Here is a 22,615-nt window from a genome sequence, read left to right on the forward strand (position 1 = left end):
GAAATCACAAAGGAGGAACTTGCATGCAATCCAAAGCATGCAAGATTCTGTTTTTAGACCGAACAGCAAAAGTGACCCAAGCTTGGAATCGGTTCGAATAGGAACCCAAAAGTGACTGAAGATCAGACTTGGTACAAATTGGAACCCAAAAGTGACCCAAGGTGGGACTTGGTTTAAATCAGGACTCCAAAGTAACCAAAGTCGGGACTCAGTTTGAATCAAAACGCCAAAGTAGCCAAAACCGGGACTCGGTTTGAATCGGAATTCCAAAGTAACCAAAACTGGGATTCGGTTTGAATCGGAACTCCAAAGGGACCAAAGCGGGACTCAGTTTGAATCAGAACTCCAAAGAGACCAAAGCCCGTACTCGGTTTGATGCGGAACTCCAAGAGACCAAAGCAGGGACTCGGTTTGAAGCAGAACTCCAAGAGACCAAATCCGGGACTCGGTTTGAATCGGAACTCCAAAGAGACCAAAGCCGGTACTCGGTTTGAATCTGAATCCCAAAGTTCAGGTGTGTTCTGTTTCAGCAAAACCAAACTGCCCATCTCTAATTTAAATTGCAGAATTGATAATATTGTGCACATATAGCCGGTATGGAGAATTTATAATGAACATTTTTGTAGATGTCATTATTAATACCCTCAGTAATAGCAATAATGCCAACATTAGTTCCGAGGCTTAGTGCTAGCAAACTGTTAGTATGAGCTTAGGGCCTAATTTAAGGTTGATTGCAAAACAACATTTTCCTCTAATGGGCAAAACCATGTGCAGTGCAGGTGGGGCAGATGTAACGTGCAGAGAGAGTTAGATTTGGGTGGGTTTTATTGTTTCTGTGCAGGGTAAATACTGGCTGCTTTATTTCTACACTGCAATTTAGCTTTCAGTTTGAACACACCCCACCCAAATCTAATATCCCTGCACCTGTTACATCTGCCCCCCCTGCAGTGCGGCATGGTTTTGCCCATTAAAGGAAAATGTAGTTTTGCAATCAACCTTGAATTAAGCCCTTCATAAGCTAACTATTATAGTGCATGTGAGGAGATTGTCGGAACCATCCCTCCACATTCCTCACCATACACTCAATTATGAGGCCTTCCTGTAAGTTGCCAGTCTCTTCTGCCACAATGCCACACTCGCAATCGCAAGGAGTTATAGGTAGGTATATACTCATTTTACTGTATAAAAAGAGGATAATAAACCTTAAAGGTTCGGATTTTTGTAAACTGATGGCTGATTAGCGTAGTTTTGATGTTTAGGTAGTCATAACCTGGTACAATAGTTTAGGTTTATGGGTAGAAGTTGGACAAGTTTATGTCGTTTCATTTTAGCAATGCTGGACGTTAGCCATTAGGTTGCCAGCAGGAGGTGGTTAGCAGAGGTTATATACTGTATGTAGTATGTGGATTATCTTCCTTTCTGATGCAGTGAGTTTTTCCCACCTCTCGTTGTTGGTAGCGTGTTGGTGTGTTAAGTTTTGTATGATTTCTTGAGGTTGGTTTTTGAGTGGGCGGAAAGGCATCATTGCCAGGGAATTTGGGTGGCGCAGGTGATGGTTGCAGAGTACTGACTAGGGTAGGCTAGTGTCACAACCAAAAAGGAAGGACCTGGCGACTGGAAGTTGTACTGGCGCTAACTCTGGCTGCATCAGGTGTCTGAAGTCGTGTATCAGTGCAGATGGGTGCATTCGTTGCCACCTTTTTGCTCTTCAGCCCCTTTTCCAATGTATTCCAAATAAATTGTGGCAATGCTTCTGCCAAATTCAAGTCTCCATGTGTTTATTAGTAGGCTAAGTCACTATAGTATTAAGTGCAAGAAATTATTGCAAATGATAAAAATTCTCAACCGAGATTCCACTCATTGTATCCTGTGCTTCTTCATTAATACATTTGTCAATCTGTAACCAGGCCGAAAACATGACGAAAACTGTTAGTTTAACCAACTCCCTGCTTGATAAATTTACCCCCTATAGCTACAAAGGTAAAGTACCATCTATGGGGGTAATTCAGATGTTATCACGGCAGCAAATTTGGTAGTTAATGGGCAAAACCATGTGTACTGGCGGACTTCCTCCATTTCAAATGTATTCTCTCCTCCTAAAGCTCTGCTCTTTCCTCGCCAAGCAATCCTTTTTACAAGAAGTGATCTCTTCTCAGTCCTCCAGTCCACGCCGTCTCTTTGAAACTTTCAAAACTCTCCTTCGCCCCCCTCCTCCTCCCCTCCCCTCCTCCCTCACTGCCACTGACTTTGCCTCCTTCATCTCCAAAATTGAGGATATCTAAAATGATATCTCCTCCCGTCACCCCTCTGCTGCCCCCATCTTCCCTCCGCTCCATCTATCCCACCCTGTCCTGCTTCCGTCCCACCTCAGACAAGGAAGTCCACTCCCTCATCTTATCCCCCCTCTCAACCTGCCCCTTGGACCCCCTCCCATCTTCTCCGCTCCCTGCCCCCCCCCCTCCCCCCCATCACTGCCTTCTCCCACCTTGCTCACCTCTTTAACCTATCGCTCTCTACCGGCATCTTTCCCTCACCATTCAAACATGCTCTGGTCTCACCTATCCTCAAAAAACCCAACCTTGACCCTTCATCACCCACTAACTACCGCCCCATCTCTCTTCTCCCTTTCACCTCCAAATTATTTGAACGACTGGTCTACAGCCGTCTCACAAGTTACGTCTCTGACAACTCCATCCCCGATCCACTACAGTCTGGCTTTCGCCCACTCCACTCCACCGAGACTTCCCTGGTGAAAGTCACCAATGACCTGCTTTCGACCAAATCCAAGGGCCACTTCTCTCTGCTCATCCTTCTGGACCTCTCTGCTGCCTTTGACACCGTGGATCATCCTCTCCTCCTCCGCACACTCCAAAACGTTGGCCTCTCTAGCATTGTCCTTGACTGGTTTACCTCTTACCTCACTAACCGCTCCTTCTCTGTGTCTGCCTCCGGAACCATCTCACACCCTTCCATCCTTCCTGTTGGTGTCTCTCAGGGTTCTGTCCTAGGCCCCCTTCAGTTCTCCCTGTATACCTCTTCCCTGGGTGCACTCATTAACTCCTTTGGCCTTCAATACTACCTCTATGCTGATGACACACAACTCTACCTCTCATCTCCTGATCTGTCCCCCTCTGTCCTCTCTCAGATCTCCAGCTGCCTCTCTGCCATCTCCTCCTGGATGTCTGAGCGCTCTCTGAAGCTCAACATGGACAAAACTGAACTCATTAGCTTTCCCCCAGCCAGAGCAACACCCCCGACCAATATCTCTATCACTGTTGACAACACAATCATCTCCCCCGTTCCCCAACTCCGCTGCCTGGGCGTCACTCTTGACTCCTCCCTCTCCTTTGCACCCCACATCCAAGCTCTGGCGCAATCCTGTTGGTGCCAGCTACGCAACATTAGGCCATTTCTCTCCCAGAGTGCAACTAAACTTATCATCCACTCACTGGTCATCTCACAACTCGACTACTGCAACGTTCTCCTCACTGGCCTCGCTTGCTCCCACCTCGCTCCCCTCCAATCTGTCCTCAACTCTGCAGCTAGGCTCATCTTCCTCTCCCGCAGCTCCACTTCCCCAATACCTGCACTGGCTCCCATTCCCCTACAGAATCCTCTTCACACTCCACACCCTCACATACAAGGCCATCTCTAATTCCACTGCTCCCTACATCTCCAACCTCCTCTCCCTTCATACTCCCTCCTGCCCACTACGGTCGGCCGATGACTATCGCCTCTCCTATGCCCTGGTCACTGCTTCCCATGCTCGAGTTCAAGACTATGCCTGTGCTGCACCCCTTCAGTGGAACGCACTCCCCCGCTCCATTAGACTCTCCCCGACCCTGCAAAGCTTTTTTATCAAAGCATACCCCTCCGATGCATACATTAGTCCTTAGGCTGCTCCTCCATCCCCCTGCCTCATGTCTTGACCATTTATGCTTTGCTTACATACTGCCATCAGGCTACCTCCCGCTTGATTGCACCTCATGTCATCTGTCTGTCGCCCCTCCCACTAGATTGTTACCTCTTGTTTTTAAAGCCCTCTTCTCAACACATTTCACTCGCAGCTCTCTCCTACTGAGCAACCATCTTTACCCGCTTTCTCTCCTACTGGAAAAGACTCACCTCCATTTATGGCCGCCAACCGCTAGTAGTACGCTGATTACTCCCTCACTAATTACATCTAAGCTGTATTATGTATGAGAATCGTGGTGCTCTTTGTTACCTGTACTCTATTTTTGTTATTTATTTACTGTGATGCTAAGTTTTCTATCCCTGTACTGTCCTTTGTGCGGCGCTGCAAAACACTTGTGGCGCCCTATAAATAAAATATAATAATAATAATACTGCAGATGTAACATGTGCAGAGAGAGTTAGATTTGGATGGGTTATATTGTTTCTGTGCAGGGTAAATACTGGCTGCTTTGTTTTTACACTGCAATTTAGATTTCAGTTTGAACACACCCCACCCAAATCCAACTCTCTCTGCACATGTTACATCTGCCCCACCTGCACTGCACATGGTTTTGCCCATTAGCTAACAAATTTGCTGCTGCGATTAGATCTGGGTTAGGCCCTGTGCTTCAATCTTTGTGGTTTGCAAGAAGATTTGTTCAGAGTAATGTAAGTAACTTTGTGTACTCCACTTCCGCGGCGTCTGCAGATAACTTTGCCGGTATCATGGCTCAGATCCGTCTCCTTTGTGCGGGAGCTGCATTTGATAAGGGGTTAAGCTCTCTCTCTCTGTTTCGCTATGCGCTCCTGTTCCCTGCACGTAGGCCTGTCTGTGGAGATGCTGAATGATATATGCTGCTGCTTGCCAGTTTCCCTCTGCTTATCTGTCTAATCCTTCTGAATCCTACCCACGTCCTTTCGTTTGTTTGCCGCCCGTGCCGAGCTCTGGGATGTCAGGACATTTATTTATTTCTTTATTCCCAGCTCCATTATCTAAGTAAGAAGTAATAGAAAGTTGCATCCCCTTCGTTGCTCCTTGACCTCATCTATGAATTGGCTGCATCAAATTATCATCAACCCCTCCAGTCTGGTCACCTTCATCCCCTTTTCCGTGGATGTCTGAAAGTCCATTTGGGAAACTCCTAAAGTCACTTTGTAACATCGATTTGTTTCTGGAAGGTCTTTGGAAGAGAACTTGGATCTGTTGCTTGGAAACCTTTCAGCTGCGACTACTCCTGCCCATAAGTTACAATGCTGCAATAATAATTGCTCTTTGCAGGAGTCAGGGACACCAAAGTCTCTTTTTGCAACGACTTCAATAATTTTTTTTAATTAGGAAAAGGATCACATTTTTCATTTATTATGTCTCAGGCATGATGAAAATGCTTAAGAATCTCAGAAATCTTAATAGAAATGCTTCAACTATTAGCAGCTCATCCAGTCTTAAAGCTGCACTACCCGCTACCTGCCCTCCTAGCCGGGGCCCCGGAAGTCCGACAGTTCTCTGTTAAAGAACCTGCAAACCAATTGAATTCACCACCCATAACTGCTGGCAGTTTGTGATTGGTCCTCCTGCTCACAACCCACCTCCCGCGCTAATAGGACAACAAAGGAGCGCGTCGGGGCACGTTAAACTCTTTCCCATAGATGTAATTTACAGTCCACGTTTATCTTGACCTTTAATAGGATTAACTGAGACTGGCCAGTCTGACTTAATCCCCTGCTGTAATGACTTAATCCCCTGCTATATTGTTTTCTATATGTATTGTATTGCAGCTGAGAACAATAGTTGAAGGGTTTATGCTAATAAATCATGTTGTGCTTAGGCGCAGAAAACTAGTCAAGATAACCGTGGATCCACCTGTATGTTACCCCTAACCACTGTTAAGCTGTAATAAGTTCTGGGCTATATTATAGAGAATAATATGATCAGGAAATTTTATGAAAACTGTAGGATAGCGGTTCCCAAACTTTTCTAAATCACAGCACCATAGAGTTTCAGAATTTTTTTCACGGCGCCCCTAGGCCACAAGTTTCTTATAAAGAAATTCATAATAAAAATATTGAATTAAGTAAATTGTGTTAGGGTCAGTTATGTAGTGGGGGACATTATTTGCTTATGTTTGTCCACATATATTGTGATTGGCAGCCACCAGCACTGGCTTTGCCTATTACATTGACCATAAATAATTGGTATTGGTTCAGGACCACCAAGGCACCCCTACAAGTTCCCTGAGGCACCCCAGGGTGCCTAGTCACACAGTTTGGGAACCACTCCCTCTTCTCCTTTTGCACAAATCATAGCTAGGGTTGGCCATCGACCATCGATGAGTCAAAAATATTGATGGTCTATGACCGATGTCAAATACTTTTACCATCCATGGGGGAGAACCAGATGGTTTCCCGCCGTCGATGGTTCAGTGCTACTGAATTTTTTATTTTTTATTCACAGTGTCAGGGCATGGAGCTTAGCCTCGCCACCTGACACCCGCGAAGCCACACCACCAGGCTCTGATTGGCCCGGAGTTCAGTTAACAGTAATGCTGGGGTGACTATTGATGGGTAAAACCTTTGATGGTTCCTTTACAGATGGTTTTACACCATCAAGGTTATCCATCATTGCTACCATCGATGGTGACCATCGATTGGATAACCCATCCCTAAATATAGCTCACTTGAAAAATTTGTGGCCAATTGTACGGTTTTGCACGTTCAGCGTTTTTTTCATCCAAGTGTCCGTTTTTTCTCCCAAAGACGTACAGTCCTGGCAGGTTTGCAGTCATCCGTAAAATTGGTCCTGGTCCTTGGGGGGGTCATTCTGAGTTGATCGCTAGCTGCAATCGTTCGCTGTGCAGCGTTGAGGCAAAAAAACGGCTCTTCTGCGCATGCATATGCGGCGCAATGCGCACGCGCAACGTACTATTACAACGAACGATGTAGTTTCACACAGGTTCTAGTGATGCTTTTCAGTTGCACTGCCTGCCGCAGAGTGATTGACATGAAGTGGGCGTTTCCGGGTGTCAACTGACCGTTATCAGGGAGTGTTCGGAAAAAAGCAGGCGTGCCGGAAAAAAGCAGGCGTGCCAGGAAAAACGCAGGCGTGGCTGGACGAACGCAGGGCGGGTTTGTGACGTCAAAACAGGAACTGAACAGTCTGAAGTGATTGCAAGCGCTGAGTAGGTATTGAGCTACCCTAAAACTGCACAATAAAACTTTGTAGCCGCTCTGCGATCCTTTCGTTCGCACTTCTGCTAAGCTAAAATACACTCCCAGTGGGAGGCAGCATAGCGTTTGCACGGCTGTATACACTGCTAGCAGGCGATCAACTCGGAATGACCACCTTGTTGTGTACCTACCTGCACTATGAAGAATAGAGTGTAAGCTCCACTGGTGCCATGACTGATGTACCTGAATAGAGCTGTATATGATGTTGGTGCTACATGAATAAAGGATTATAATGACTGAAACTATGTAAATAATGAGGCTTCATCTAACGGATCCTCGTCACACTAAAGCAGGGAACGCAGACGAGACAAGTGTGTGTGTGTTAAATTACAGTAACCAGCAGGTAATTTTCTCTTATATAGCTGACATACTTCTTGACACATGGTTTTAAGCAGACATTTTCAAATTAACTTTTTCCACCAATAAATCTGCAACTTAAACTCCAATTTTCTCCTGTTAACGTTAAACTGAAATTGGATATCATTTATTAAATACTGGCATAGTACAGAAATATGACTGTAATATTTAACTTGGAACCATTTCTGCATTAGTCCTCAGGTTATTTACTCATATTTAGTATCCAAGCGACTGTGCAAAGATTCAAATTTGAACTTCATATCCTAATATCTTAATTTTCCTACAAGGGCTGTGATTAGGACCTGACCGCGATTTCCATCCGGCGACAAATTGCTACGTTTATTTACTGAGTATCAGTTAAATCAGTGACTTTTATGGTGCAGAGACGTAAATACATGCCCGGCGTAAAGGCAAAGATTAATGCTGCAACATTAATATAGTGATAACGTTGCTGGGTCATGCCTGTATATTACATCAGACATAACGCGTTCTACAGCCGCACAATCTGGGCTACGAACATTGCAGTTTGCTCTGATGAGGGGGAGAAGAAAAGAAAGAGCAATGCTTACATAATATTGGGGGTGATTCAGAGTTGTTCGCTCGTTAGTTTTTTTCGCTACGGAGCGATTAGTCGCAAACTGCGCATGCGCAATGTTCGCAGTGTGCCTGCGCCAAGTAAATTAGCACAAAAGTTTGGTATTTTACTCACGGCCTAACGAAGAAATTTCATTGTTCTGGTGATCGTAGTGTGATTGACAGGAAGTGGGTGTTTCTGGGCGGAAACTGGCCGTTTTATGGGAGTGTGCGGAAAAACGCTGGCGTTTCTGGGAAAAACGCGGGAGTGTCTGAAGAAACGGGGGAGTGTCTGGGCGAACGCTGGGTGTGTTTGTGACGTCAAACCAGGAACGAAACTGACTGAACTGATCGCAATGTAGGAGTAAGTCTCGAGCTACTCAGAAACTGCTAAGATTCACTCCCAGAGGGCGGCAGCTTAGTGTGTGCAATGCTGCTAAAAGCAGCAAGCGAGCGAACAACTCGGAATGAGGGCCATTGTGTATTTATGATATGTGTTCCGTAAGCGTTGATCACCACTTTTGTCCTTGTCTCTGACTACATGTGTCATACTGTATAGGCGAGGGGTACAAATATTCTTTTGCAATCTGAAACTAGGGTTGGTCCCCACTATAGAAGGCAGCTGTGCGGCTATGGGGGGGGGGTCATTCCGAGTTGATCACTCGCTAGCTAGTTTTAGCAGCCGTGCAAACTGGGAGTGTATTTTAGCTTAGCAGAAGTGCGAATGGTTGTATCGCAGAGCGGCTACACAATTTTTTTGTGTAGTTTCAGAGTAGCTCAAAACCTACTCAGCGCTTGTGATCACTTCAGACCAGGGCTGCCACCAGTAATTGTGGGGCCCGGGACTGACAAAATAGGCAGGGCCCCCCCCAGGTAGAGCACATTATACACATTACACCAGGTAGAGCACGTTATACACATTACACCAGGCAGAGCATGTTATACACATTACTCCAGGCAAAGCACGTTATACACGTTATATAAGGCAGAGCACATTGTACACATTAGGCCAGGCAGAGTACGTTATACACATTATGCCAGGTAGAGCATGTTGTACACATTATGTCAGGCAGAGTCCCGCAGTACAGGACGAGGGGAGTGGAGAGCAGAGCACACACTTCCCAGCGCTGCCCTTTCTGCCGCTCTGCTCAAATGGCGCCTGCCCACTCCTCTACGGCATCATTTAATAATGCCACAGGCTCCTAAGGTGGCGTGATGTTATGACACAGCAGCGTACTATCGCGAAACTTCGCCCAGCAAATGGAGTACCATGGATGGGACTCGGTGATGTGCAGCCATCACTCTGTTCCTGTACACATTTTTCTCTTACGTCCTAGAGGATGCTGGGGACTCCGTAAGGACCATGGGGATAGACGGGCTCCGCAGGAGACATGGGCACTTTAAGAAAGACTTTAGATCTGGGTGTGCACTGGCTCCTCCCTCTATGCCCCTCCTCCAGACCCCAGTTTGATACTGTGCCCAGTGGAGACTGGGTGCTTACAGGGAGCTCTCCTGAGTTTCCTGTCAGAAAGTATTTTAGTTAGTTTTTTTATTTTCAGGGAGCCTGCTGGCAACAGACTCCCTGCATCGAGGGACTGAGGAGAGAGAAACAGACCTACTTCTGTGAGTTTCAAGGCTCTGTTTCTTAGGCTACTGGACACCATTAGCTCCAGAGGGATTGATACGCAGGTCTCACCCTCGCCGTCCGTCCCAGAGCCGCGCCGCCGTCCTCCTCGCAGAGCCGGAAGATAGAAGCCGGGTGAGTATGAGAAGAAAAGAAGACTTCTGAGGCGGCAGAAGACATCTTGATCTTCACAGAGGTAACACACAGCAGTAAAGCTGTGCGCCATTGCTCCCATACACCTCACACACGACTGTCACTGTAAGGGTGCAGGGACCTTCGTCCCTATGTCGCAGGGACCTTCGGGGCCTCAAAAGCGCCCACTATCCCAAATAGTAGACACAGATACCGACACGGATTCTGACTCCAGTGTCGACTACAATGATGCAAAGTTACAGCCAAAATTGGCAAAATGTATTCGATATATGATTATTGCAATAAAAGAGGTTTTGCACATCACAGAGGAACCCCCTGTCCCTGACACGAGGGTACACATGTATAAGGGAAAGAAACCTGAGGTAACCTTTCCCCCCTCACATGAGTTGAACGAATTATGTGAAAAAGCTTGGGAATCTCCAGACAAAAAACTGCAGATTCCCAAAAGGATTCTTATGGCGTATCCTTTCCCGCCAACGGACAGAATACGGTGGGAATCCTCCCCTAGGGTGGACAAAGCATTGACACGCTTATCCAAAAAGGTAGCACTGCCATCCCAGGATACGGCTACCTTCAGGGATCCTGCTGACCGCAAGCAGGAGGTTACCCTGAAGTCCATTTACACACATTCTGGTACCTTACTCAGACCGGCAATTGCGTCGGCCTGGGTTTGTAGCGCTGTAGAAGCATGGACAGAGACCTTATCAGCGGATATTGAGACCCTAGATAAGGATACCATTTTATTGACCCTAGGGCATATAAAAGATGCTGTCCTGTATATGAGAGATGCTAAAAGAGACATTAGTCTACTGGGTTCTAGAGTCAACGCTATGTCGATTTCTGCTAGACGAGTCCTATGGACCCGACAATGGACAGGTGATGCCGACTCAAAAAGGCATATGGAGGTTTTAGCTTACAGGGGTGAGGAATTGTTAGGGGAAGGTCTCTCTGACCTGGTCTCCACAGCTACAGCTGGTAAATCAAATTTTTTGCCTCATATTCCCTCACAGCCTAAGAAAGCACCACATTATCAAATGCAGTCCTTTCGATCACAGAGAAACAAGAAAGTACAAGGTGCGTCCTTTCTTGCCAGAGGTAAGGGCAGAGGGGAAAAGCTGCACAACACAGCTAGTTCCCAGGAGCAGAAGTCCTCCCCGGCCTCTACAAAATCCACCGCATGATGCTGGGGCTCCGCTAAAGGAGTCCGCCCCAGTGGGGGCACGTCTTCGAGTTTTCAGCCACATCTGGGTTCACTCGCAGGTGGATCCCTGGGCAATAGAAATTGTTTCTCAGGGTTACAAGCTGGAATTCGAAGAGGTGCCTCCTCGCCGGTTTTTCAAATCGGTTCTACCATCTTCTCCCCAGGAAAGGGAGATAGTGTTAAATGCAATTCACAAATTGTATCTTCAACAGGTGGTGGTCAAGGTTCCCCTGCTTCAACAAGGAAGGGGATATTACTCGACCCTGTTTGTAGTCCCGAAACCGGACGGTTCGGTCAGACCCATATTAAATTTAAAATCCCTGAACCTTTACTTGAAAAGGTTCAAGTTCAAGATGGAATCGCAAAGAGCGGTCATCGCCAGCCTGGAAGGGGGGGATTTTATGGTATCTCTGGACATAAAGGATGCATACCTTCATGTTCCCATTTATCCACCTCATCAGGCGTACCTGAGATTTGCGGTACAGGATTGTCATTACCAATTTCAGACGTTGCCGTTTGGTCTTTCCACGGCCCCGAGAATTTTCACCGAGGTAATGGCGGAAATGATGGTGATCCTGCGCAAGCAAGGTGTCACAATTATCCTGTACTTGGACGATCTCCTCATAAAAGTGAGATCAAGAGAGCAGTTGCTGAACAGCGTATCACTTTCACTGAAGGTGTTACAGCAACACGGCTGGATTCTCAATATCCCGAAGTCGCAGTTGGTTCCTACGACTCGTCTAACCTTCTTGGGCATGATTCTGGATACAGACCAGAAAAGGGTTTATCTTCCAATAGAAAAAGCTCAGGAACTCATGACTCTGGTCAGGAACCTATTGAAACCAAAACAGTTGTCAGTGCATCACTGCACTCGAGTCCTGGGAAAGATGGTGGCATCATACAAGGCCATTCCCTTCGGCAGGTTCCATGCGAGGACCTTTCAATGGGACCTACTGGACAAGTGGTCCGGGTCACATCTACAGATTCGTCAGTTGATCACCCTATCCCCCAGGGCCAGGGTATCTCTCCTGTGGTGGCTGCAGAGTGCTCACCTTCTAGAGGGCCGCAGGTTCGGCATTCAGGACTGGATCCTGGTGACCACGGACGCGAGCCTTAAAGGTTGGGGAGCAGTCACACAGGGAAGAAACTTCCAAGGTCTTTGGTCAAGTCAAGAGACTTGTCTTCACATCAACATCCTGGAATTGAGGGCCATATACAACACCCTACGTCAAGCGGAGACCTTACTTCGCGACCAAGCAGTTCTGATCCAGTCAGACAACGTCACCGCAGTAGCTCATGTAAACCGCCAAGGCGGCACAAGGAGCTGAGTGGCGATGGCGGAAGCCACCAGAATTCTTTGCTGGGCGGAGAATCATGTAAGCGCACTGTCAGCAGTGTTCATTCCGGGAGTGGACAAATGGGAAGCAGACTTCCTCAGCAGACACGACCTGCATCCAGGAGAGTGGGGACTTCATCAGGAAGTCTTCGCACAGATTGCAAGTCAGTGGGGACTGCCCCAGATAGACATGATGGCGTCCCGCCTCAACAAAAAGCTACAGAGGTATTGCGCCAGGTCAAAAGACCCTCAGGCGGTAGCTGTAAACGCCTTAGTGACACCGTGGGTATTCCGATCGGTCTATGTATTTCCTCCTCTTCCTCTCATACCCAAGGTGTTGAGACTAATAAGAAAAAGAGGAGTGAGAACAATCCTCATTGTTCCAGATTGGCCACGAAGGACCTGGTATCCGGATCTGCAGGAAATGCTCACAGAAGATCCGTGGCCTCTTCCTCTAAGACAGGACCTGTTGCAACAGGGGCCCTGTCTGTTCCAAGACTTACCGCGGCTGCGTTTGACGGCATGGCGGTTGAACGCCGGATCCTAGCGGAAAAGGGTAATCCGGATGAGGTCATTCCTACGCTAATAAAGGCTAGGAAGGACGTGACATCTAAACATTATCACCGTATATGGCGAAAATATGTTTCTTGGTGTGAGGCCAGGAATGCTCCTACGGAAGAATTCCATCTGGGCCGCTTCCTTCACTTCCTACAAACTGGAGTGAATTTGGGACTAAAATTAGGCTCTATTAATGTTCAGATTTCGGCCTTATCCATTTTCTTTCAAAAGGAATTGGCCTCTCTCCCTGAAGTACAAACTTTTGTGAAGGGAGTACTGCATGTTCAGCCTCCTTTTGTACCTCCGGTGGCGCCTTCTGACCTTAACGTGGTGTTAAGTTTCCTTAAGTCACACTGGTTTGACTTTGAACCACTTCAAACGGTGGAGTTGAAATATCTCACTTGGAAGGTGGTCATGTTATCAGCCTTGGCTTCGGCTAGGCGAGTGTCGGAATTAGCGGCTTTATCTTATAAAAGCCCCTATCTGGTTTTCCATATGGATAGAGCGGAATTGCGGACCCGTCCTCAATTCCTGCCTAAAGTGGTGTCATCCTTTCATATGAACCAACCTATTGTTGTGCCTGTGGCTACGCGTGACTTGAAGGATTCCGAGTCCCTTGATGTGGTCAGGGCTTTGAAAATGTACGTGGCCAGAATGGCTAGAGTCAGGAAAACAGAAGCACTGTTTGTCCTGTATGCAGCCAACAAGATTGACGCCCCTGCTTCAAAGCAGACTATTGCTCGCTGGATCTGTAACTCGATTCAGCAGGCGCATTCTACGGCGGGATTGCCGTTACCAAAATCGGTCAAGGCACATTCCACTAGGAAGGTGGGCTCTTCTTGGGCGACTGCCCGAGGGGTCTCGGCAATACAGTTGTGCCGAGCTGCTGCTTGGTCAGGTTCAAACACCTTTGCAAAGTTCTATAAGTTTGATACCCTGGCTGAGGAGGACCTCCTGTTTGCTCAATCGGTGCTGCAGAGTCATCCGCACTCTCCCGCCCGTTTGGGAGCTTTGGTATAATCCCCATGTTCCTTACGGAGTCCCCAGCATCCTCTAGGACGTAAGAGAAAATAAGATTTTAAACCTACCGGTAAATCTTTTTCTCGTAGTCCGTAGAGGATGCTGGGCGCCCGTCCCAAGTGCGGACTACTTCTGCAAGGGTTGTATATAGTTTTGCTTACAAAGGGGTTATGTTATAGTTTCATCGGTCTTGGACTGATACTGTGTTGTTTTCATGCTGTTAACTGGTTAATATATCACAAGTTATACGGTGTGAATGGTGTGGGCTGGTATGAATCTTGCCCTTGGATTAACAAAAATCCTTTCCTCGTACTGTCCGTCTCCTCTGGGCACAGTTTCTCTAACTGAGGTCTGGAGGAGGGGCATAGAGGGAGGAGCCAGTGCACACCCAGATCTAGTCTTTCTTAAAGTGCCCATGTCTCCTGTGGAGCCCGTCTATACCCATGGTCCTTACGGAGTCCCCAGTATCCTCTACGGACTACGAGAAAAAGATTTACCGGTAGGTTTAAAATCTTATTTTTACAGGACCTTGCCTGCCCCCCTCTCCAGATTACTGGGAAACCCTGCTGTCACACATAATTACCAGCTTTTAAATAGTTCTCCAGCAGCGCACATGTAAAACACGGGAGGACACAGAGGGGGCAGATGATGGCATTGGCAGAGGCTCGCAGGTAACCAGTCTCCCTGCGCATGCTGGATTCTCATGGTGGCACTGGAAGGGGGGTAGTGCAGTGGAAATCCGGGAGCTTCAGTTCTATTTGCGGGGTAGGCAAGTGTGATTATTGATGACATGACAGCCAGTCAGCCAGCCCCGGGCCCCCTTCTCAGAGCCACAACAACAATTACACAAATACACACATTTTACATACTTACCCTTTGTAAATCCGTCTTCTCTCCCACTCTGTCTGTGCCTCCTGTCCTGAGATCTTCAGTCCAGTGGCTCCTCTCCTCTCTCTTCACTGGTGCGGCGTGATATCATGACGCCGCGCCGCATCATAATACTAAAACTTTATCAGTGCAGTGCAGCTTGCTTTTAGGATCAGCTGAGGGGAGAGGAGAGGAGGGGAGCAGCCCGTCGCCCGCATATCGCCGACTCAGGAGGAGGAGGAGAGTGGGGTGTTAGGATCAGCAGCGGGCAGGGCGGAGGGTAGCTGCTCGCGGTCCGCTTATCACAGCTAAAAAGAGAAGGGGAGTGGCAGTCACAGTCCCACCGGCGGCTGCCAGAGCCGCATACATTACCACCCACAGGCGGCGGCGGCCGCCGGGATTAGCGATGGCAGCCTGTTGGAGCAGCCCGGGCCCTCCACTCTCTTTTAGAGTGGCCGGGCCCGGGACAAGTGTACACCGGGCACCCCCTTGATGGCGGCCTTGCTCCAGACTATTCAGTTCCGGATTTAACGTCACAAACCCGGCCAGCGTTCGCCCAGCCACGCCTGCGTTTTTCCTGGCACGCCTGCGTTTATCCGCACACTCCCTGAAAACGGTCAGTTGACACCCAGAAACGCCCACTTCATGTCAATCACTCTGCGGCCAGCAGTGCGACTGAAATGCATCGGTAGACCCTGTGCAAAACTACATCGTTCGTTGTGCCCGTACGTCGCGTGTGCGCATTGCGCCGCATACGCATGCGCAGAACTGCAGATTTTTAGCCCGATCGCTGCGCTGCGAACAAAGTCAGCTAGCGATCAACTCGGAATGACCTATCCACTTATTCAATACATTACTGTAATGCACAATGCAGGAAGCTTCAGCAATCATGGCTGTCACACATCTGCCCAGTCCATATCCAGGACGTGCCGCATTGTTGCTGATTATAAGTTGGTACAGCCACTTGTTTAGAAGCCAGGCTCTTTCTCTACCTGATTTGTAGAACCCCCTCCCCGCCAGCCTCATCATGATTAATATACCACTGATAGTTTATCCCAGTTGTGCTGAGCTTGGGAACAGCTTGCGATCCCTCAATGACAGTGCCCGCTGTTGGCTGGAGAGGCGAGTGGGCAAGTGCCTGCTGGACAGGCAAGGTGAGACTGCCAACCTGACTGTTCTCATATGATAGAGCGCCCGTTAGTAAAGGCTCACAACATTGTCTCCCTGTTCTTTTGGGGCAACAATGTGACTCCGACAGGGCTTCCCTCTGCAGGGCCGGTGCAAGGTCTCTATGCACCCTAGGCAAATCTCCATGCTAGCGCCCCCTAACCTACAAACCCCCCACCTTTCGGAGGGGAGATGCAGGTGGCCACTAGGTGGACTAGGGTATATTGCATTATTATACATATACAGAAAGAAGAAACAACAACACTCATGGACTTTACAGTGAAAACAATAATTTTCGTGACTTTGTTCACAATATACAGAACTTTTACTTTCAAATCCTTGAGTGATGACCGTTCTTTCTGCCTATGTATGCATGCTAGCTGGCATGTTGGCAATTGTATAAGACACTGAGGCCAATTAAAAAATGTTTTGCTGAGTGCTGGGATAATTTATCTATCTATCTATCTATCTATCTATCTATCTATCTATCTATCTATCTATCTATCTATCTATCTATCTATGGGATATTTAATTGTATGTGTATACATACGTACAGTATTATATACATATATAGATATATTTGTATGCTTCTTATTGTGTTATTATGTGTAAGTTAATCACTGACCCCGTGGGGGCACCCCTAGGGAGCCATAGTTACATCTGCTTCCTATGTGCCTCCACATGACTTGATGTTACACTTGTTAGCATGGAGGAAGCGCTGAGGCACTATGTGGTACAGCCTGATGGTGACGGCTGCTCCTGATTAGACCCGCAGCAGCAGCAGCCAGTGCAGTGTAAGGAGGAGGCCGCACACAGAGTCATCCTTCAGTATTTTGCTAGATGAATTTAGTGGCGCCCTCCAGGAGCCGGCACCCCTAGGCAGCCGCCTAAAGCTGCCTAATGGTAGAGCCGGCCCTGTCCCTCTGGGGGGAGCAGGTACATATACAGATATTACAGATATACAGATTTCCTCATATATCTTTGCTGCAGCTATGCCAAACAGCCCTTCTTAGCACGCCAGCACTTCTGGCAAATGCCAGGAAGGTCGATGGGCACGAGAGCCAACAAAGAGCCAAGCTGTCCGGCCATTAGTGGCCCTGGTGGATAGCATTAATGCCTTGCAGCCCTAAAGTCAGGAGTTCAGTTCCTGACCAATGTCATATGGGGGAGAAATCCTTCCCTCTCTGCTGTGGTGTGAGAGGGAATTGTAATAAGAGTGCTGCTGTAGAGAAGAATTGGACAAGTGTCATCCCCCTCAGATAGTAACATCACGGCCAGTGTTTATCCATAAATAGCAATATTGTACACAGTTAATTGTAAATCTCATTTGGGGTATAAGAACTTAGAACTCCATTTTTTTATATCTAATCTTAGTAAAATATCTTTTAATACTCAACAAAATTGGCACTAATTTGCTAAAGTCCAAATTATAGTAAACCTTTTAATTAAAATGAATCTCTCCAAGGTAACATAAGATTCCATAATGGTATATAACACAGGCTGCTAAAATTGTAGCCCTGCAATCAGATAGTCGCCTCCCAAGGGGAGTGTACATTCGCAGTGTATGTGTGCGTTCGCATGTGTGCGCCGAGCTGCTAAAAAACCATCAGTCAGTGGACAGCTGCAAATCCGTTCGCAACTCACTCACCATCAAATGATTTTCCAGTGTGTGCGCAGCGCAGGACTTACTCCTACAGTGTGATACACACAGGCTGATCGGGGCCGGAGCTGACGTCTCACACCCGCCCTGAAAACGCTTGGGCACGCCTGCGTTTTCCCTGACACTCCCAGAAAATGGTCAGTTACCACCCACAAACGGCCTCTTCCTGTCACTTTGGCTGTGCGATTAGAATTTTTCGCACTAGCATGTCGTTGACCAGCAATGCCTGTTGTTTGCAGATGCACGTGCGCATTGCGGTGCACACGCTTGCGCATTTAATCGCTGATCGCCCGCTGTGCGAACATGCACTGCAGTGTTCAGGTCTGAATCACCGCCATTGTCCATTTGAAATTTCCTAATTACTATAACACTTGCATAATTGTAACAAGCCAAGATAGCAGTAAACCCAAAACCTAGATAAACATATTCAATTTACTCAATATCTTCTGCCTTCAGGGGCTTAATGAATGCTTCATGAATTTCCCTTTTAGTATAATGACAACACTGTTAATGTATGCTTTATTTGTAATCTATATACACAGCGTTTCATATTGTATAAGTCATGTTTAATAAAATAAATGTCTGTATACTTACTGTGCAATGTCTTGTTCTGAATAAATTACTACAGTGTTGTTTTTATAAGTCGTGCTTAATATATAAAATCTGCTTTTAATTATGTATATATTTAAATACATTAATAATAGATATACTGTATTGAATGTTGTGTGAATGTCATTTAATTTGTCATTTAATTTGCTAGTGATATTTCCATGATGGTTGTACGTACTCTGCATAATGTGCTTCCAGGCCTCTGTACTTACCTTGATTGCTTTTGTATTGTAAAGGGGTTTATATCATAATCACTAATATACCGTAACCGTACCAGCCAATCTCTTAGTGCTAAATCCCTCTCAGTTTATTGTAAGTCATTTGCCTACTAATGCTATTCTTGATGCCAACGTGTTCTTGCTGAATTTATTGTTGATTTGCAATTTACCTATGTGTCTTAGAAATGTTGCAGATTGTTTCACCATTGTGCAACCATCAATTACAGTACAGGTTGAGTATCCCATATCCAAATATTCCGAAATACAGAATATTCCAAAATACGGACTTTTTTGAGGGAGAGTGAGATAGTGAAACTTTTATTTTTTGATGGCTCAATGTACACAAACTTTGTTTAATACACAAAGTTATTAAAAAATATTGTATTAAATTACCTTCAGGCTGTGTGTATAAGGTGTATATGAAACATAAATGAATTGTGTGAATGTAGACACACTTTGTTTAATGCACAAAGTTATAAAAAATATTGGCTAAAATTACCTTCAGGCTGTGTGTATAAGCAGTAGCGGATCTTGCCACGGGCAAGCAGGACTTTTGCCCGGGGCGCCGCCTTCCGGAGGGCGCCAGCGCCATCCGGTGGGCGCCGCACCATGGCAAGATCCGCTGCTGCTGTGCCCCCCGTTGGTCGCTCTGTCCCGCTGCCGCTGTCCCCCGCTGTGAAGGGAACTAGACGCGTAGCGTCTAGTTTCCCTTCATGGAGAGGACCTTTACTGTGAGGTGCGCGATGACGTCATCGCGCACCGCACATCATTTCACTACTGTACAGGGGGCGTAAATGACCACGCCCCCTGTACAAAGCCACGCCCCCTTTGCCCGCCCGGGGCGCAGGAAAAAGCAGAACCGGCCCTGTGTATAAGGTGTATATGTAACATAAATGCATTCTGTGCTTAGATTTAGGTCCCATCACCATGATATCTCATTATGGTATGCAATTATTCCAAAATACGGAAAAATCCCATATCCAAAATACCTCTGGTCCCAAGCATTTTGGATAAGGGAGACTCAACCTGTATATCATCTGTAACTGCAGTCAGACTCACAGTGATTGGCAGCGAATCGGTCCTTTCTGTATGTCTTTTCTCACTTCCAGATCTCATCCTGACAAAGTAATTCCAAAGTCTTCATGATGAAGTGCATTAAAACTTTGATGTGAGATTCTAAAGTGGGAAAAGCTTAATATTGAAACTGAGTCATAGATAACTATGAGCCTTTGGATGAAAGCAATACTGCTGGACATAACATATATGCACCCTTATTGGAGAACTGACTGCATAGTGATTACACAGGAAGCCAACTTTGATTTTTGTTATTATTATTATTATTATTATTATTTATAATAATAATAATAAGCGGGCATTAATGGGTGGTAATCATGTTGACACGGTGTGTTTGCATGTAGAAGAAGCGCCCCATGGGTATGATGATAAGGACATGGGTAACAGTATAAGTGGCTTCCAGGGTGAGATAGGGTCTGATCCTGGAGATATTACAGAGTAAGAGGCAGGGTTGGGAGGGGGATGGGACAACAACAATTCTCAATCACAGCATAAATGCAATATACATCTGTATACCATAGTATAATACATATCATAAGTACTGAACCTAAATATCACACCAGAGACTGGATAGGACAGATGACATCTCCCCTTGCACATCAAAAGGCCCCCCTACACAACAGCCCCCCCTACACACCAACTACCTCCCCTACACACCAGCATGCCCCCCTGCACACCAATTACCCCACTACACATCAGCATGCCCCCTGCACACCAACTACCTCACTACACATCAGCATGCCCCCTGCACACCAACTACCCCACTACACATCAGCATGCCCCCTGCACACCAACTACCCCACTACACATCAGCATGCCCTCTGCACACCAACTACCCCACTACACATCAGCATGCCCCCTGCACACCAACAGGCACCCCTACACATCAGCATGCCCCTCGCACACCAACTGCCCCCATTACACACCAGCATGCCCTCTGCACACCAACTACCCCACTACACATCAGCATGCCCCCTGCACACCAACAGGCCCCCCTACACATCAGCATGCCCCTCGCACACCAACTGCCCCCATTACACACCAGCATGCCCTCTGCACACCAACTACCCCACTACACATCAGCATGCCCCCCTGCACACCAACAGCCCCTCTACACCAAATGCCCCACTACACACCAGCATGCCCCCTGCACACCAACAGCCCCTCTACACCAACTACCCCACTACACACCAGCATGCCCCTGCACACCAACTACGCCACTACACACCAGCATGCCCCCTGCACACCAACTACCCCCATTACACACCAGCATGCCCTCTGCACACTAACTACATCCACTACACACCAGCATGCCCCCCTGAAAAAAAACAGTCCCCACCTACACATCAGCATTCCCCCTGCACACCAACTGTGCCCACTATACACTAGCATGCCCCCTGCACACCAACAGGACCCCCTACACACCAGGATGCCCCCTGCACACCAACAGGCCCCATTACACACCAGCATGCCCCCTGCATACCAACCGGACCCCCTACACATCAGCATGCCCCCCTGCACACCAACTGCCCCCCTACACCCCAGCATGCCCTCTGCCCACCAACTGCCCCCACTAAAAACCAGCATGCCCCCCTGCCCACCAACAGCCCCCCTACACACCAGCATGCCCCTCTGCCCACCAACAGCCCCATTACACACCAGCATGCCCCCCAGCACACCAACAGCCCCCCTACACACCAGAATGCCCCCCTGCACACCAACAGGCCCCCCTACACACCAGCATGCCCTCTGCACACCAACTACCCCCACTACACACCAGCATGCCCCCTGCACACCAACTGCCCCCACTATACACCAGCATGCCCCCTGCACACCAACAGCCCCCATTACACACCAGCATGCCCCCCTGCCCACCAACAGCCCCCCCTACACACCAGCATGCCCCCCTGCCCACCAACAGCCTCATTACACACCAGCATGCCCCCTGCCCACCAACACCTTCCCCTACACACCAGCATGCCCCCCTGCACACCAACAGCCCCCCCTACACACAAGCATGCCCCCCTGCATACCAACAGCCCCCCCTACACACCAGCATGCCCCCCTGCACAACAACAGCCCCCATTACACACCAGCATACCCCCCTGCACACCAACTGCCCCCCCTACACACCAGCATGCCCCCCTACACACCAACAGCCTCCATTACACACCAGCATGCCCCCCTGCACACCAACAGCCCCCCATTACACACCAGCATGCCCTCTGCACACCAACTGCCCCCCCTACACACCAGCATGCCCCCCTGCACACCAACAGCCCCCCTTACACACCAGCATGCCCCCCTGCACACCAACAGCCCACATTACACACCAGCATGCCCCCCTGCACACCAACAGCCCCCCATTACACACCAGCATGCCCTCTGCACACCAACATGTCTCATCAAAAAAATATGCTCCCCTTGCATGCCTGCATTACCGCTGTACACCAACATGCCCCCATCCTACCAACATGCCCCCCTGTACACCAACAAACTCTCCCAGCACATCTACATTCCCCTCTTCACACCAATATTCTCTCTCATCAATATGCACCCTTCTGCACAACTATTTGCCAAACCTGCCCACCAATATGCCCTCTGCACACCAACATGCTCTCCCAGCACATCAATCTACCCCCACTGCACACCAGCATGCCCAAAGCACTCCTCCCTGCACACCAACCTCCCCCACTGCATACCAACCTGTATCTGGGCGATTGTATACTGTATCTGGTGGCAACCTTCTCCAAACCCTCCGGAAAGGTGACCATTTGCACCCGCAATATACTGCTTCAGACCCACCGCTCATCAGGAGACTTCCATGATCCTCCCTGCCACCATCACTAGCATTAAGCAGCCGCATTTCATCCGTATATCAAGGCTTAACCCAGGCAGTGACTGACGACATTCCCCATCTGCTCCGAGCAACGTCTCATTTTGAGGAGCTGGATATCATGCTGTGTCCGTCATCCATATTCTGATCTCAGTGACACTACTCAACTAAAAATATCTTTAC

General features: G+C 47.9%; 1 long non-coding RNA gene across 1 annotated transcript in view; it reads right to left on the reverse strand.

Moving 5' to 3' along the window:
• Positions 1 to 22,615, reverse strand: part of LOC135058272 (uncharacterized) — a 357,308-nt gene that overhangs the window by 308,618 nt on the left and 26,075 nt on the right. The gene's annotated exons all lie outside the window — the stretch shown is intronic.

This window comes from Pseudophryne corroboree, chromosome 3, assembly GCF_028390025.1.
Source record: "Pseudophryne corroboree isolate aPseCor3 chromosome 3, aPseCor3.hap2, whole genome shotgun sequence".
Classification (NCBI taxonomy): Eukaryota; Metazoa; Chordata; class Amphibia; order Anura; family Myobatrachidae; genus Pseudophryne; species Pseudophryne corroboree.